Source organism: Corvus cornix, chromosome 2, assembly GCF_000738735.6.
Source record: "Corvus cornix cornix isolate S_Up_H32 chromosome 2, ASM73873v5, whole genome shotgun sequence".
Classification (NCBI taxonomy): Eukaryota; Metazoa; Chordata; class Aves; order Passeriformes; family Corvidae; genus Corvus; species Corvus cornix.
In genome coordinates, this window is record NC_046333.1 from 99181060 (window position 1) to 99198193 (window position 17134).

A 17134-nucleotide genomic window follows, 5' to 3' on the forward strand; every position below is an offset into this window, starting at 1 on the left:
GAAAGAGTATGGGCATTAGTTGTCAGTCTGACGTGATACAGGCTTTAATAAGATAAGCACCAGGGTATAGAAATGGACTGAATTCATGTTTGGTAGAAGCAAATTATTATTTGGGCTTCTACACAGTTTCTTCTTGTGCATAGAAGAAAATAAAATAATAGTAAGTGTGCAACAGCTTGTGCCTTGCTGGATAGCACATCCTATTTTAAAAAATAACATCAGTTCCCATACATTCATTTTGAGGGTACAGGGCTCAATATATGGGTGTGCACATTGTTTTGGTGATATAAAAAAAAAAAAATTATATGTGTGCGTATGTATATGCTTCTGCAGAATGTAGCCTAAACCCCACATACTCAAGGCCTCAGAATTTAAGCAGATAAGCTACTAGAGAAAAGAAATTTTAAAAACCTTCTCATTAGAGAGAATTCATGGATGCTTATTGCTATGCCACGTTTTAATAAAGGTGCCATCCATATCATAATACTTGTGCTCCAGGCACTTTCAATACTAAAAGAACAGGCAAGAACCCTACAGATCTAAGTCTGAGCTCCAGTATGTGTATGCCTCCTAATTGGTAGCACTGACCAAAGGTCTGTAAGAATCTCTGATGAGTACAACATGAAAAGGAAAAAAACTACAAAGCTTATTGTTACAGAGATTTTTACATTCTTAAAGCGTTAGTACAACTTGGGGTAGTTAACAAAATACATAATAGAAGCAGGCAATATAACTGATTTAGAATTTCAAGAGCCTTTTGAAAGATTTCTTCTTTTGAGGATATTAAGCAATGAGAGGGGATGATGCACAGTCATGTCATGGATTAAAAACTAATTAGGAGACAGAACACAGAGTAGGAATGTATTCCAGCTCACAACCCAGAAGTGAGTGATTGTTTTTACACAGCAGTGCCAGAGCAAGCCTTATTTGCACAAAACTGCACTCATTGCTCTCCAGTATCCTTACATATTAAAGAAAAAGTAAATTAAAACACTATTTCAAAATTTCCTCCTTTCCTTTTTCACTAAAACTGGTATAGAGTGATCTTCAACATCCAAAGGATACCATGAATTTTAGTTTTGTTCTTGACTAGTTACCTGGAAGAAAGAAGTAATAAGGAAATTTCAAGATTAGCATAGCATTTCTTTGTCTACCTGAAGCAAGCAGATGAAAACTGAAGGGGAGTTTTGAGCTCTGAAGTGGCTTCTTTCTCTGCAGAGAACTACAACTGTGGTAGTTGGTATGCAGGATGATCACCTGAATAATTTCTTGTTTACATGAGGTACCTACATTTGGCATGTTGGCACTTCCAGGATTGCCAAGAAGACTAGACAGCAATTCAGAGACTTAGCCCACTAGGGATCCACAGGAACACTGCAGGGCAAATTATGCCCATTTTATCCCTTTCTAGTCCTTCATGGAGCTCCCTTCAGCAATGATTATTTGCTAACCAGGACCTCTGGCACCCATTAGCATATGGCCATGCTGAAGGGATGGGTGATCCTCGTAACGCCACACTGGCTGCAGAGGGTACCCCAGTGAGAACTCATTATCTCAGTTTAGTTCACAAACCTCACTCTGGTCCTCGAGGCCACAAACTGCAGATAGTCTCCTAATGAAGTTAGGAGCCTTAGGTAAGGAACTTCTCTACAAAGTAAAAAGCTTTTTACTGCACAGGGATCTGCTATCCTCCTTTTTAAAACTGAACAGAACCTGATAAGAGATATAGTGAATATAGACAAAAATGCTAACAAATTAGGAATGTAATCAAGGATTTACTGTCGACTTCAGGCATGTTTTCACTAAAAAGGGACTTCGCTTACTCCCGCTTGTGCAGTATCATTTTAGTCTTTGGCCAGTATCTTTAAGTTCTATCAAAAATTATCCAAATGAAAGACAAACCAAAAGATTATGAAGGATTTTGATCTTGATTTAGTTTTAAACCCAGAATAAAGAAATGATTTATGGGTGAGAGTATTAGCATATACAGAAAGTTACACTGCACTATAATCCCCTGATAGAGAAATAAAACACCAGAGAAGTAGAATCAGAACATGGATGCAAAAAATTTGACTGAAAATGAGATCATGGATAACAGAGGCAATGAAGGTTTTAGGAGATGAAAAGGAGCTAAGGGTTGGAGTTTGTTTGCACGCAGCATTTTTCTTTGAGAAACTCTTGCACAATTTTAAGAGTTAGGGCAGCCCACTGGTTCACTCAATTGCTTCCCTGTACAACTGCCAAAAACTTTTCTTCACTCACATCTACTTGGAGAACTTTGCTTTTTTTGCACACAATACATAAAGTACTACATTTTTGTACATAGAGACATACTGAAGTGCTTCATGATTCAGGGTTGAATCTGGTTGCAACCAAAAAAATATCAAAAGTGGAGGCAGACTATGTGATATCAAGTGCCTGTGGAGAGGCCTCCACGACTTCAATGCATCTGACACTGGCCACTTTCTCAGACAGTGATCCTGCTCAGGATAGACTTTGGATCTGAATCAATATCACAATTCCTGTGTAATAATAGCATTCTGTGGTCACAGAACTAGTCACAATTCTGCAAGAACACTTCTAAGTATATAGTGTGAAGATAGCTTCCCATCTTTACCTTTCTAGAACAATTCAATGATGTGCTCTTTCACATAAGTTTTACCCAAGAAGGAAGGCTGTATCTATTAGTGAACAGATTTAAATGATGTATCGTGAAAGTGGGAAATAGCTAAAAGAGTTGCATGATATTATGGTAAAAATAAGTCTTCCTTTATGTAATGCCCTGCTTCCTCAAAGCACTTTATAACCATGAACTAACTAATACTTATTACTAGAATAAACATTAACATTATTATATTATTTTTCATTTAGGAATTACCCTTAACTATTTTACTTGAACAGACAAGAAAACGCAATGCTAATAATTTCTCATAAAACCCTTTTAATGTCTTCACCTTCCTTTTTGCTGGAATTAAATCACCAGCATCTTGAAATAAAAGCATTTCACTGTTGTTGAATTTAAATATAATTCTTACTTGGCAGCCAAAATGGTACCCTCACCAGTTCTAAAATCTGGCAGTCATGTTATTTTTAATTTTTTCGTTATCCTTCTTCTTTCTTATTTATCATATATTGAGATTTGCCTAATCCATACTTACAGTTCCATATGTATGGTTTTGCATCTATGTGTATATGTGCATGTGTGTATACACATATATATGAATAGTTCCTTCACTACTTCATCAGACAAAGCTCTCACTGAAGTAAAAAATAATTTTATTTGCCATACAGTGAAGATTTAGGATTCAGATTTCTCCCCAAGACAAAGTGTTCCATAAAGTAATATTCCTCAACTCCTCCAGGCTACATAGGCTTGAAAGTACATCAATGAGTTGAATATCACAAAAAAACCTCCCAAGAACGAGCTCCTTTCCAGTCCAGAAGTTTTCATTAATACACTAATTTGCATTCAGTATATTTTCACTTCCCTCCATACCTTATGAAGTACCTTTTGGTACTTTGTTTGGTGTTGTTCAGGTAAAAAAAAAAAAAAAAAGGGAGTAAGTAACAAAAACCCCATAACAAGCTGTAGGATAATGTGAGAGTAAGTCATCCCAAGAGAACACACTTCTTAAAATACTTGAACTGTTGTTTTGGACTTCTTTTGCTATTTTCAGTTCAGAGTAAAACACTGTTCTCAGTTTGACCAGACTTAAAGTGTAATTTGGATGTTTTTCTATTAGGAGGCAATTACAAAGGTGATATAATTACAAGCTTAGAAGCCTCCAAACCATTTTATGCTTTTACCTAGGATATACAAAAGTGTTTGAATGTTGTTTCAAATGAAAAATTTATAAAGAAATTCCACTTTAAAAGACAACTCCCAAAAAAACCTCTACAGTACAAGGTATATGAAATATTATGTTAATTAATTAATATATCAGCTACTCTGATTTAAAAAAAAAAGGATAAAATTTTTCACTTTCGAATTTTGCCACTGTAGAATAGCTGAGGGTCATACAGGTTAACTGACCTTATCATCAGACACAGTGACAACACTCAGAGAGTAACTACAGAAGAAATCTGCTATAGATTCCTATCCAAATATATTCAGCCCTTAGCAGTTCAATTATTTTGTCCAGCAGCAGTCCTTATATTTTGGGGGGAAAAAAAAAAAAGAAGAACAGGAATAAGTCATAGTTTAATTATGCTACAGTCTGTTAAAAGTCTTAAAATATAAAGCATAAGCCATGAAAACTTGCATATCCAATTAAATACATTTAGAGTGAGTTTTGGGTTTCTTTTCCTGAAACTGAATTCTGAATTTAGCTTTGGCCACCCAATTAATATTTATGAACATCCTGAAATCTTTACACAGAGAGAGTTTAAGAAGATTTATTTGTATGAAATGGAGGCAGAGATATAAAATATTTTCACAGTTTTTTAACTTCAGTTGTTATTTTCAATTGATAAAAAAATCCCCCTTAAAGAACCTAAACAGTGTATTTCTAGTTATTTTATGTTCAGTAAATACAGCAGTCTTAACACAGAAATGGACCCAAAGAGCATACCAACTAAATTTATTCTTAAGAAATATCCTGGCTACACAGAGTCACTTTGTCCCAAGTATGATCTGTAATTAGAGAGATTACAGCAAAGGGCATTCCACTAGTGCTTGCTACAAGGCCCTACAAAAAAATAAATATTTTAAAAGTGCATTTATTCTCAAATGAAAAGAAGAATGATGCAAAAAAACCTGATGTCTGGTGAGGTTACTGCTTTCTTAGAGGCATGAAGGAATTGAACTGGATATCAAATACTTTCTATGCTTCCAAAAATCATAGTCATTTATCAGACACTGAAATGTATAAAAAACAATTAAAGCACTAATCTATTTTACTGTAATGTGGAATGAAGAAACCATGAGTAAAAATCCATAGTACTACCTTTAAGAGATAAAAGAATATTTTAATGCAGTATACAAACAGCCAAAAGAAATCTGTGTTTGTAAGAAGAAAAACATTGATTAAAAAAAAAAGACAGAAAGAAAAGGCAATCTGAAGGAATGATTCTCTATTTATTATGTAGAAATAAAGCCCTTTAATATCTACTGTGAATTTTTAACTCCCTGGATATAAAGTAATAATCATTGTAAACAGTGAATATGTAGACCTCTCAGCCTCATGGCTGGCTGGAATGAGCATTACAGCTGAAAATGTGGGCTACAACCATGATTTCTAAAACTAATTTTAACTACGTGGAACACTGGACTGATTTGTTAAACCTGGACATAACTCTATCCCAGCAAAGCTGTTCATACTTAGAAGAGATCACTGACAGTAAGAATGTCAACACTGTAAGATTTACAGGTTCATGAAGATGTAGATGGTACTTCATTTCTTAAAAATACCTTGTTCATTCTACATTTAGTTCTTACAGTAGATTCTATATATCTGGGGAATATATTGAGAACATTGCTACGAGAGTCTGAAATGTAAATACACACTGAAAATTAGGAGCGTAAGAATATGAAAAATTCAGTTAGTTGCTTGGTTCATCACCAGTAGTTCGGAGATGTAATCAGATGATAAAATTTAAAGTCACTTTTCAAGTCAATTTACTTAGTTTAGAAGAAAAAATGCATCAAACTGCTCTGCTGGGATGTTACAAGTTAAATCAATAACCTTACACTTTAGAATTAATGTAGATGCTGAATCAACACAAGGCCTATTAAAATGAGTGAAAAAGGGTTAAATTGCAATTCACTGTATATATCTAAATGCATTCACTAGTCTACACATATAGCTTCTCAAATGAATGAGTGGTATGCAATTTGTATACTGAAACAACTCTGCAAATAATGCAAGTCCTCTGAAATCATACTATTTTTAATTGTAGGGCATCTAAATTTAGACACTGAATGTTTCAAATTTCTTTTTATATTTTGAAACACTAGCTTCTCTTTCCTGTCTAGAGAGACCCTCTACTTCACTCTGGGTAGTTGTTCGTATAACTGATGAACAATCTCTCAAAACATAAAATGTTCTTCTGGGCAGAGATCCCAGGTAAGGAATCACAGGAACTGAAGGATCCAATGACTAATAGAACTGTGTTTCAAGTCATCCATGAGGTCAGTTGTCTGTGGCACAGTACCGAAGATTGATACGAATAAAATGTATTCTCCACTCAGCTCTCATTTGCTTGAGCCTGAGAATCAGGATTTCAGCTCCATAAATTTATTGAATCTCCTCTTCAAAAAGAATTACATAAGCTGCATTTAACCTGGCCTTGGTTTTCTTCAGAGATTGCTCAATAACTGATTTGCCTTCCACTTTTGTTTTGACCTCTATTTCATGTTGATTTGGGGGCATTCTGCTGACAAATTCACAGCAACACTTTCTTTGCAGCAGCTTGCCCTGCAGCTGAACTCTGTGGAGTGACAGAACAAGGTATAGGGCTGATATTCTTGCTCTTTTAAAGTGCGTGTAAATGGCTTTGAAATAGATGTAAAACCCTTGCCACAATTTCTTGGACACCTTAACCAGGACCACCCTTGCTTTATGTGAAATATCAATGGCAACAAAAAGAAGTGTCAAAAAACGGAACATTTGCCCCCCAAAAAGTGACAAGAAAATCTCCCCAAGAAATATTAGCTTGGGTTGAATATTACTTACCTTAGTTTCCACTATACCCTCAAAAGAGATTCCTGGAGCAAGAGATGTTGCATCACTGGGCACAACGCAGGCGTATTGGGTTTGAATGGCCAGGTTTTGGTAGTGGGGGGCTACAGGGTGGAATCTGTGAGAAGCTGCCAGAAGCTTTTCCTCCATGTCCAGCAGGGGCAATGCCAGCTGGCTTCAAGATGGATGTGCCACTGGCCAAGGCTGGGACAATTAGAAATTACGGTAATGCCTCCATGATAACAGATTTCAGAAAAAGAAAAGAATAAAAAAGTTATTGTGCAGATCTAACTGTGGCCAGAGAAGAGCGGAGTAAGAATATGTGAAAGGAACAACTGTGTAGACACCAAGGTTGGTGTAGAAGGAAGGGCAGGAGCTGAGATTCCCCTGCAGCTTGTGTGACAGACCATGGTGAAGCAGCTGAGCCCCTGCAGCCCATGGAGGACCATGGGGATGCAGAGATCCACTTGTAGTCCCTGAAGAAGACCCATGCCGGAGCAGTGGAAGCCTGAGAGGAGGCTGTGAATCCGTGGGAGGCCTGTGTTGGAGCAGGCTCCTGGCAGGGACCTGCAGACCCATGGAAAGAGAGAAGAGCCCACACTGGAGAAGGTTTCCTGATAGTAATTGTGACCCTCTGGAGGACCCACACTGGATCACATTGTGCCTGAAGGACTGAACTCCATGGAAGAGTGACTTACATTGCAGCAGTTCAGGAAGAACTCTTGCCCATGGAATAAAATCATGTTGGAATTCATGGAAAACTATATCCCATGGGAGGGACCCCACGCTGGAGCAGTGGAAAGATTCCTCTCACTGAGCAGAGGCAGAAACTATGTCTCATGAACTGACTATAATTCCCATTTCCTGTCTCCCTCCACTGCTGGGGGAAGAGATAGAGCTGGGAAGAAAGGAGGGGTGGGGGAAAGGTGGTTTTAAGGTCTTATTTTACTTCTCATTAGCTTGCTCTGATTTTGTTAGTAATAAATTCAATTAATATCTGTAATTTGAGTCTGTTTTGCCCATGGTATTTGGTGAGTGATCTCTCCCAGTTCTTATCTCAATCTCTAAGCCCTCTGTTAAATTTCCTCTCCCCTCTCCACTTACAGAGGGGAATGATAGAGAAAGTTCGGTGGGTGCCTGGCATTCAGCCAGGGTGAACCCCCTGCAGCAGGGAAAGCCCAACTGTGTGTCAATAGTTATTTCTGAAGTTCATGATGTTCCTCTGGTTTGTTATGCCTTTAGACCAGTCTGGCTGTCGTTTAGGTCTCGTTTTCTTGAAAGTTTTACCAAAGAAAAGTTTTAGGAAATAATATCTAAAGAAGCCTGAGCAACTTTCTCCACATCATCAAAATCGAATCGGTTTTACTGTGTTGGTCTAGGAATGAGATATTGATGCAATCCTTTATTCCAGAGAAAAAATTTCAACCTAGAAAATGTCCTTCATCTAAAGTTTGTATTTTAGCAAGTTTGTTTAAAATTAAGAGTATACCTGAGGGTTTGTCTTCTCTGGGCTGTCAAACATGTTGTTACATTTCTCCCTTAAAAACATTTTTTATTGAATATGTGATCAAACCTAGAAACTTCAGTCAGTGTCTCTCTAAGTCATCTAAATATTAAAAGGATGACTACCCTTTTTTCCACAAGTGTTCTTTTTGAGATACAGTGGCTACAGTCTTGCCAGAGGGGACCCTCTTTAAGAGTGATCATTAGTCATTTAACAAAATACTTGAAAATCAGTACTGATTTAAAAACCAAAAAAAGCTGTGCTTAATATTAATTATGAATATTAACATGATTTCATTAAGTAATTCCTCCCACATAAAAATTTCTAGAATTCAATTAGCTGTACTTGAAGAACACAACTTTCTCAATAGAATTTGTCTTATGTAGGACCATGTGAACTAGAAATGCTTTTCACAAGCTTGCTCTGAGCTGCAGAATCATTTATAGACTTCAGCAAATAAAAAGATGCTTTCCACTTGTGTGAAACTTTCTACGTGAGGCTCAGAAACTGCTTCCTGACACTTTTATTTCACAGTACTTTCAATACAGAATAGCACCATTATAATCCTACAAATAGGGAAATTTAGGAAAAAAAAATCTCAGATGACTTATATGCTAGAAGTCCTTAGCAGAAATATACACTGGAAAATGGAGTAGATTATTAATATATATATAAGATAGGTGGCCATGCAAGTAGATTTCCATGTAGTTATTAACAAAACTTACAGGTTTTTTATGCTTGTCAGAAAAATTTAGAAATATCTTTGAGCATACAAAAAATACTTGTCTAATACATCCTGGACCCAGTGTTACAGCTAATATTACACAATATTTCTCTCTTCATTTTCCCAGACAGAGACACAGCACCCAGGGCAGGGTCCCAGGAGGGCCAGTGGTCATCTCCTGGGAGTTCCCACTTATTTTGGATCCAAGAAATGGCTAGCTAGTGCATTGACCGCTTAGTTGTCAACTCTTGTTGTTTAGAGCATGTTGTGGTCAAGCTGTGCTGAAGCTTAGTAAGAAACCAGAGAAGGAAAAGATATCTCAGGCTGCATTTTCACTTATTGTGTTCAGAGGATTGCATGCTGAGCCACAGTGGATCAGAGCAGGCTAACTAACATGTGTGGCATGATCCAGACACCTAGTTGCGTGGGTTAAAATGTAAATTTGGACGTTATTTTGAAACACGTGTCCTAGATCGATGGATTAACAGATTGTGAAATGTTTTCTTTATTTTGCCTCAAGGAAGAAAAATACTGCAGTGAAGGCATGCCAAAGGAGGGAACTTTGTGCTAACGTAAGATTTCAAACATGTTGGTGTCTATTCAGGAAAATTCCAGTGAAGTCAATAACATTATCCAGCTTTCATACAATCTAATTGAATCCAATGTTATTCTTGAATTTCTCTGGTATCACCCCAAACAAAACAAAGCTGAAAATATTTGGCAGTGTTCTTTAAGGGAAATATACTACAATGTATTTTCCCTACTACAGAAAGGACTAATTCACATGCAATGCATCAGCACGCTATATTTCACATTCCCACTCAGAAATATACACATGTACTCACTCTCACAAGAGTATACAGTAGCTGCAGTCAGATTTATGTCTCTGTGGAGCAATTTGAAAGAGTGTGATCCAGAAACTAAGCTGAACATTAAGCCTGGAGGAGCTGTTAAGCAACAAGGCTTTGCTGATTAAAACATGAACTTTATTTTAGTTTATTTAATTCGTTTTGCATTCGGCTGTTTTATGTTAATTAACTCTTATGCAATTTTTATTAAATTTACTTTAGGCCCTCCCTAAATGAATATTTCAAGTTGCTATTGATAATTGTTTATTGACTATGGAGCCCACATTTAATGTATTGCCACATTTAATTCCCAACACATTTGTGAAAAAGAAGGGTTTCTCAGTGGTCAAAGACAAGGATAGAAATTCAGGCGGTATAAATATAAATGGAAATCTGCAGTGTACTCTCTGGTAGGCTGGAAAGCTACAACTACTTTAGACAGGGATGATGACTGATTTTTGGAAGAGTAGCAAGTCATAACCTTTCAATGCTTGGAAGAAGATACCTTGGAAGACCTAGTTAGAGTATGCTCAAGCCAATAGTAGGCCCCCAAAATAAAATAATTTGAAAGACTCTGCTTTGCAGTGTAGTGGAGGATAGGGAGAGTTACCTGGAGGAAAAGCCAAAACTTGTATTTCAATCTCCTCCTTTGTATTTGGTCATGGTTGCCTGCATGTTTGAAGTGCTTCAAATGTTATAATGCCTTACAAAACAGATTCAGTTCTGGTATAAGCAGATACAGTTTGACTGGCAGTTGTACTACAACACTGGGTAATCTTTTAAGTAATAAGTACTATCAGTAATGACATTATTAAAAAGCGTTACTATCTTAGCTTTGCAGTGAAAGGCAGAGTGGAAAGATGATCGTGTTGTTACAGGACAGAAGTTATGAGTTCGATATCCAATATCCAGGTTTATTATACACTTGCTTAGCAAGCCAGGGGTAGTGTCTTCACATTTCAGTAAATGCCCTTTCTGCAAAACTACATAAATTGTTGAGATAATTTTTTTTCTGTTTCTATGTTTAGCACCCCAACAGGACAATTAAAAGGTATTCTGAGACATTAGCAGAGGTTTTTTGCTTGCCCTGAGATAGTCTAAGATATCTCTGAGATAGTCTAAGCAGTTTAAGCAGTGTTATCTATGACTATGCTTGCTTTCCCTCAAGTTATTTTTTAATATTTTGAAAAATGTCAAGCTGGCAACAATGGACAATAAAATTCATTTATCTACAGGCCAGGAACCTTAAGAAAGTGATGTGCATTAGACCCTTTCACATGTGGAAATTTCTGCAAGGTAGTTCAGCTCTTCAGTGTCTTCTCTCTTAAAGCTACTTAAAGTTAGTAACATCTGCTCTAATGGTTTTTGCTGATTGGTATGGTTGATGAACAGGAAATGGGCTGAAATCAGCTGTTTGTTTGTAGGCCAAGCACTGCAAGTAGAAATATGTCAGGCAGTCAGCTTCTTTAAAAAGAATCAGGTGAAATGGTCCTCTCCAGGGGCAGAAGGACTTTCAGCCCCAGCAGATGGCTGCTTTACTCACAGGAAGTAGCTCTAATTGGGATGTTTGTAGAAAGATGTGAGCTCAATGAAAAATGGTGCCAGCCATTGAGTTAAATGACTGAGGATGTATAGTGGCTTTTATCGCCTTGCTTCAGTCCTTTTGCTAAAAATAAGAGATGGTGTTCTTTTCTCCCTGCAGAAAATGGTACTGTATTATAAGCTGTCCTGTCCACTGACCCTATGATAACAGTTGATAACAGTTACTGAGTTCATAAATGTGAGAGTTATAGATGGATACAGCCATGAAAATGTAGGAACATAAAAAGGAAAAAAAAATAAATGTGTTTTTATGGCCTTCTCTACAGACATCCAATATTCCATCTTGGAGTCAGTGCTTCAACATCTACATGTGGAACAGTTCTTTTGGCTAATTTAGAAAATGGCAGTAGTGTTACAAAGACAATGGGGATTCTTTTGTTATTTGTTTTCTGACCACTCTTCAGGAACACACCTGGGAAAAAATTTTTTAAAAAGTCTGTAATACTTCCTCCCTTCTTCCTTATGTCTTCCTTTTTAGGGGCTTGCTGAAATCAAGCCAACAGTTTTGCTTCCAACAGAAAATTATGAAAAGAATAGTAGCACTACAGGAAGAAACCTCTTCAAGGACCTTTAGCAGAGCAATTACATTATGGCAGAAAACAGATGGCAGATCTGAGTACTGGTAAAAGGATATACAAGAAGTTAAGCTCATACACAGTGTGATTTTTTTCACTCAGCTACTGGCTTCTCTCCTGTGTTTCTGGTACACTGCCTGAACATGGGTGACTGATGACATGGATAACCTGAGTTCCCTTCCCTCATTAGTGTTGCTAACTGCAAGAGGAAAAAATGCTGGTTTGTGCTAAAATCATGTTAATCATTAAAAATTTGTAAATTTTTTTATATGATCTCAAGCTATTAAACTGAGAAATAGGACACATGCAATTTGTTAAAGTATCACACTCAGTGAAAAATAGTGCTAAATTCCTACTTAACATTATTATCTGAAAAGGTTTCCTCATCTGACTATGCTGCACAAAGGCAAAAGATAAACATCATGTACTTTAGATGCTTGCATCTTTCTCTGGAAGAAAGGGCCTTTGCTATTATACAGTAGGGCTTTAAATGTTTATTTTATGTGTGAGTGTAAATCCCCCCTGGAAAAAGCACTGGGGATGATGGAAGATTATAGGGTGCGATTTACTCACATCCATATCCTGAGAGACAAAATGCCTTGAAATGGTCCCCCGTGTAATCTGATGTAAATTATCATGGAAGTAATAAAGTAATGAAGAATATGTAGTTTCATATGTAGAGACTGTGAGTTCGCATATTTGAGCACCTACTGGCAAAAAACCCCCGTGTTTTGATTGCACTGTTATTTCCGACCAATCATCCACGGGTTTTTTGTTTTGGTTTGGGGTTTTTCTGTTGTTGCTTTTTGTTTGTTTGTTTTTAATGATGTGCACTTTTGCCCCACCCAGTGGCCTTTACCTAAATCGCCAGCTCGGCTTGTTTTTTAGAGGTGTTTTCTCCCCTCCGCCCCAGTCTGCAGGGTGGATCTGCCACTGAAAACTGAACAAAAGCAGCATCTGTCCCCTGTTGCTACCCTGAGTATATTAGGCTATCATTATCTGCAATGACACTACCATCTGTAATGTGCTCTGGGGCAAACACAGGCACTGCCAGTAGCTTCAGCACCACAGGCAGATGCTTCATCATGCAAGAAGACACATGAAGCCAAAATATGCTGTACATGAATTCAAGTACTTGAAAAGAGAGAGAGAGAAGGAGAGGAAAGCCAGGAAATAAATGCTCTTCATGTGTCTCAACAAAAACAGAAAAAAGGAAGCATAGGTTACGCCAGGTACATTACTCAATCTAAAGGAATAACAGGTATAAAAAAGAGACTCATTTTATTGCACTAGGAAATCTGAGAGTCTATAACTTTTTATGGACTTTCATGTCTTCCCCTTTTTCACAAAGAACTTACCAAAAATTGGTTTCAAATTTAAGTAATAAATAGAAGTTTCGGGGTTTTTTCCTCAAAATTCCTGCCTTCACTCATCTGCAACAGAAAACAAAACACACATATTGAGATGCAAAATAAAGACACAGAAAGGACTTTCTCTGTTTTTTTTTTTTCTTGTATTTTTGTGATTTTCTTCTCTCTAAATCTCAGAACTTTTATGTAGGACTCCATCTTCCTCTCTCTGAACCAATGATTCTGTCATTGAGTTCTCAAGGAAACAACTCTCTCCCTGGACCTCGTCACATATGAAAGCACAAGTGCTAAACAGAGAAAAATAATCCTTTTCAGAAGCCACAAACATTCTGGCCAATACTCTTTTATACTGTCTTTTTAGACTGGAATGCAAAACCATGTATTTGAACTAATCTCCTGATTTGTCTACCTGCAAGACAAACATTCAAAGAACACAGTTCTCTTTTGGTTATAAACTAGATGCTTACTGAATATGTGCATTGTATGTCTATTACAACACTTGCTAGGTCTCTTGGCCAATACTTTGCCTTCAGCATCATCTATCTTGTATTCATACAGCAAAAGAGACTCACTATCAATAAAAAATGCACTTTCCTTCCAGAATGAAATGCCTCTATAAAAGCTACTCCAGTACTCTGTAAAGATGTTAACAAAATCAATTTCCAGAAGTCCTCTAATACATGAGGAGCATCAGATCTGCATTTTGGTATCATTTTGTTCCTCCCTCTCTGTCTCCCTTCCCCCATGTGTGGTCTCAGGAATTTACTCTGGACATTCCAGAAATGGACTGCATTGCTGCAGGCAAAAATCCATCTCCTGAAATATGCAAAGTGCACACACTCTTACATGACTGTACACAGCACATATATAAATCAGCAATGTTTTCCCCACTATTTCATCTGCTCCATTAAAAAAAAAAAAATTAGTCATTAAGGGCTGCACTATTTTCACAGAAGTAGAGAAAAATATTTTTCTATTAATATGTTGAATTACACAACCAGCTTTAATCACAGTTAGGTATGGAAGAGAGGATTGTGATAATTCAGTGTTGAACAGTAAAAAAAGCCTGAAGGATTCTGGCTTCCTAATCCACAGATTGTTGTACATCACCCTCCAGTCACTCCTTTATTGAAGCACAAGGACACCGTCTCATTGCGGGAGGGAAGGTATGAAATGTTGCCTTTGTATGAGGTGGTCCAGTGCTGCCTCTATCAAGATTAAGCAGGTCATTTACAAGAGCCCAAGCACACACCGTATTTTGCAGCAGGAGTTTGGAGTTTAACAGACATGCAGCCATCCAGGCAGTAGCAGTGATCACATTGTATATGAGACAATATTTTTTCTCAGAGGCTCTGCTTCCAAATGAGAACGAAGTATCTTTAACATGTCTAGACGGAAGATGGTGCTTTCACTATGTTTCTCCTATGCTAAATGTTCTGTAGGCACTGTTTACACATCATCACAAGAAATCTATTTTCTGGGCATTTTTACAGGCTTGTTATAGTATTCCACACGTTGTTTCTTTTCTAAAAAGACCCTATGTAAAAATACAGTCCTAAAGAGTTAAACCAATTGAAGCTATTCTAAACTTGCCACATTTGTCTAGGGGAAGTTTCAGGGGGTTTGTCAATTTTAATTAGAAATGGCAAATGATTGTGCACAATGCAGCAGATTATCAGGGCTACTTGTTAAATTATAAAAGGCTGGCTAAGCTTCAGAGTGAAGCTAGTGTCCAAATTAGCAAATCTGATAGTTTATAGTTTATGCTCACAAAAATAATTGCTTTTTCCTCCTTTCTTCTGTAGATTGTGTTCTTTGTCTGAGAAAAAAAACAAGCTTATAGATCTCTAGCCAATTTCTGTGAATTAAACCTGTGTTCACAACAATAAAACCAAGTAAAATGCCATGCCCTTTCATAAGCCCTATCTGTTTTTACATTTCTTATTTTTTATGTTAAACCCATAACACACTCTTTGCTGGAGTGTAGCATTTTTTCACCTCAGAAGGTCATTTATTGTGAATTCTGGAAACACATTGAACTAAAAAAACCCCAAAACTCTATGTCTAAGAGATGATATGCAAGTATGGAAAGAGAGTGAGGAATAGTACACCACACACCTTTTCTGTTAGGACTGTCTTACATGAAAGACAGCTCCTCCTGCTCCAACACTGAGGCAGAAGCCATGTCTTCCTCTACCAATGCGGCCTGAAGAAAACTAACCTGGCACTGGGCACACACAGAGTTGAAACTTGGGCTTCTGCATCATCCCCCATCATCCCTGGATGATTTGCAGTGTTGTTTGCACTTGACTTGTGGGACAATTCTAATTTCATCCCCAGGGTAATAGGCTGATTTTCTTTCCTGCAGAGCTAACTCTGGAGACAATACAAAGTCATGAAAGTTAACAAAAAGAAAGATAAGGATCAAATTCTCCAATTATAAAAGTCTCAAATGTTAATCCATGACACACCAGCCATTTAATACCACTGCTGGTGGTCACTGGAAAGTTATAAGACAGTTCTTCTTTTAATCTTCAAGCATCCCCTTATGTTCAAACACACTTAAGAAAACACTGGGTAGGAAGTAAACTATATTTGCAAATAAACCAAAATAGATTTCAGGGAAATCTATCAGAAATGTATGATCTGAAGCTTGACTAGAAGTAGTTCTTAGGTGTTGTAAGCAGTTATAACTATCCAAAATCTTGGATTCATTAATTTATTTTTTGTTGCTTATGAAACAAAGGTTTTCTTCATTGCATAATTGCATGTAACCTCAAGCTCAATAGATAGTGATCTATTAAAAAAAAACCATGAAAGAAGTTCCAAGTCCAATACTCTGAAAAGACAAGTGAACCAACGACACTCTGATTCTGAAAAAAAAAAAAAAAATTCTCAAGGATAAAATGGGAACAGGAGCTAAAGTCCAATTTCTCTGTATCGAGTCCAGCCTCTCTGCTGATTATCTGAGTTCATTGACACCTGAAGGGCACAATAAGACAGCTCAAAAATGTACCAACCATACATGTTCCCTCTTTGCAATCACATAGTCATCTTCCCTCTATCACATGATCAACAACCAGATGGTTTGCTGAGGTCAAATGATTCCCAGGACATGTCAAGGGGGTCAGAGAAAGGTGTGGTGAAGACCTTCTTTTTAATTCTCTCCCTGTTTTCCTCCCTCCCTCCTTCCTGCCTTCTTTTCTCCTGCTCTCTCTCTTTCTCATAGAGTGTGCTGACTGTCAAAACAGCATATCTGCACTAATATATTCCATCTAGAAATAATCTCTTACAAAGTACCTTATTAAAGAGTAAACCCATATAATGATTAATTTCATTAAGCAACATTCTTCCCTGAAGGCTCCTGTTTGTAATGAAATCTTCAGACAATCACCACCTAGGGAAGCAATATGTCTGCTAAGAGCATTGCAAAATAATTATCAAACAACAAAATATGACATACCAACCTTTTTAGATGATTGAGTAATAATACTCTAAAGAACACCACCCCACCTCCTCACCCTCCTTTTTTTTATCTACATTCAAGCTGTTTACACTGCATAGTGCAAAATGACTGCTAATTTAACTAAAACTTTACAATACCAAACCTCTCTCACTACAGCGCACTGACAACATGCAGAACAAACACAGTGAACTAGCGAATCCTTTATTTTAAAATATTGCCACACATTGTATATCCCAGAACTGAGTATGTTCAGTGGGGATATTTATTTACTGTATTTCTATATGTCACAGTAATTTAATGAAAACCTGAACTTTTTGCTTAAAGATTTTACCAAATGTAAGAAATATGAAAACTGCTCAACACAC